The 2,433-nt window shown below is 47.7% G+C and overlaps 1 pseudogene; it reads left to right on the top strand.

The window, feature by feature from the left end:
• The first annotated feature begins 477 nt into the window (after positions 1-477).
• On the top strand, positions 478-2,038 carry LOC120534921 (annotated as a pseudogene).
• The last annotated feature ends 395 nt before the right edge of the window (positions 2,039-2,433 follow it).

The raw sequence follows: 2,433 nt of genomic DNA, 5'->3' as shown, positions 1-2,433 counted from the left end.
GCTTTACATGCTTCTATTGGGATCTATCGTTAGAAAATATGTTAGTTTTCACTCTTATGCAGATGACACCCAGTTGTACCTTTCTTTTAAACCAAGTGGCATTTCTCCAATGTTGTGTTTAATTAAATGTGTTAGTGAATTAAAGGAGTGGATGGATGAGAACTTCTTGTCTTTAAACACCGATAAAACAGAGATGTTAATTATTGGTGGGAATGATGCTGATTGCAAGACTCACTACTTCAGTTTAGCATGCCCTGACTAGAGCTGCTGATTAACTGTGAATACTGCATCTCTGTTGTTACAAGGAACTCCGCCGTTTGGAAAAACGCTGGTCCCCAGCCCGGATAAAGGAGAAGGATTGGGCGCCGGGCTAGCAACCCGGCCCAGTAAAAAATTATTGCTACGGAAACAACAAGCAGAAACCAAAGAAATCAAAAATCTCAGCCGGGACGCTCCGATTCTGATTGGATGACGACGATGGAGAAAAGCCGGCAGGCTGTCCAGAGTCCAATGAGAAGAGGAATCGTCTCAGCATCATCAATGACAAAATTCGCAACGTGGAATGTTCGGACATTGTACCAATGTGGTAAATTGGGACAACTGCTTTGTGAGTTCGACAACTATGGTCTGGACATTTTGGGCATAAGCGAGATGCGATGGACAGGAAGTGGACAATTGGCTAGGAAGGGGAAGACCATCCTATATTCTGGCCATATTGAGCAGCATGCGGCTGGCGTTGGGCTTGTCCTGAACCAGCTGGCTTCACAAGCCCTGCTGGGATGGAAGCCAGTTAATGAATGAATCATCACCACTCTGTTCCAATCGCGGCACTCGAAGACAACCATGGTCCAAGTATATGCACCAATCGAAGATGCGAGCGACGACGAGAAGGACGTTTTCTATGAACAACTGCACAATACACTCAATGGCATTCCAAAGCACGACTTCCTTATTCTGATGGGAGACCTCAACACCCAGATCAGCAATGACGGATGAGGATGGGAACATGTGGTCGGTCCACATGGATCGGCGGTGGACACCCTTTGCAGCCTCCTCGATATCACCATCAGAAACATGAATTTTCCCCATAAGACCATTCACAAGAAGACTTGCCGCTCACCTGATGGAAACAACAGCAACAAAATCTAATATATCTGCATTGGGAAAAAGTGGAGATCATCACTCCGGGACGTGAGGGTCTATCATGGCGCTGATATTGGATTGGACCACCATCTCCTAGTGGCCGTGGTTCGGCTTAAATTGAAGAGCCATCGGCACAGAAACCCACCCGACCGTTCGCCATTGAGAAGTTCAAAAATCAAACTTCTAGTGACTTCTTCCAATTGGAATTGAGGAACCGATTCCAGTTGCTGCAAGACAATGTAGGCACCGACATCGAGGGCCAATGGATGCAGATTAGGGACATCGTAATTGAAACTACCGAGGATGTCATCAGACGCAGACGAGGGACACAACGCGAACACTGGATCCGGGACCACACGTGGACGTTGATCGACGAGAGAAGACAGGCGAAGTACCACCGTGAACAAGCAAAGACCGCCAGTGAGAAAGAAGCGACCGCCGTCAGATATCAAGATGTCGAGCAGACAAGAAGGCCTGGATGGAGAAGAAGAGCGCCGAAGCCCAGGAGGCCGCCGACAGAAATGACGCAAAGACGCTCTACCACATTGTACGAGAATTGTCTGGCACCAAGAGCAATGCCAATGTGCCTATCAAGAGCAAGAATGCCGATATCCTCCTCAGCAAGGAAGATCAGAACACCCGTTGGATAGAGCATTTCTGCGAGAACCTCAACCAGCCAGCTCCAGACTCAACCCACGATTTCGATACAATCATTCCTTCCGAACCTCTGGAGGTGTGTGTGGACGGAATCACAATGGCAGAAATGCTGAAGCATGGTGGAGATGAGACGATCCGACGATTGACTCGACTGCTAGATAGTGTGGGAAGAACAGGTCCCGGCGGACTGGAAACGAGGTGCCATTGTCAAGATGACGAAAAAAGGGGCCCTCTCTGACTGCAACAACTGGAGAGGAATCACGCTATTATCGGTACCTTGAAAACTGCTTGGCATCATTCTGCTAAACCGCCTCTGTCGCGGTATAGACCAAATGCTGTGAGAAGAACAAGCAGGGTTCAGGCAAGGACAATCATGTAGTTAGCAGATATTTTCGCTCAGGAACATTATCGAGCAATGCGCCGAACTCCAAAAACCGCTCCTGATAAATTTCATTGACTTCAAAAAAGCCTTTCACAGTATCCACTGTAAATCATTGTGGTGCATAGCTGCACTTTATAGCATACCCCAGCGCTTCATCTCCATCTTCAAGAATCTACATCAAGGCTCAAGTTGTTGTGTGAAGACCGAAGAGGGCCATACGGATTTCTTCGATATCGAGACAGGTGTTCGCC

Source organism: Polypterus senegalus, chromosome 9 (assembly GCF_016835505.1).
Source record: "Polypterus senegalus isolate Bchr_013 chromosome 9, ASM1683550v1, whole genome shotgun sequence".
Lineage (NCBI taxonomy): Eukaryota > Metazoa > Chordata > Cladistia > Polypteriformes > Polypteridae > Polypterus > Polypterus senegalus.
This window is presented reverse-complemented; position numbering and strand designations above follow the sequence as displayed.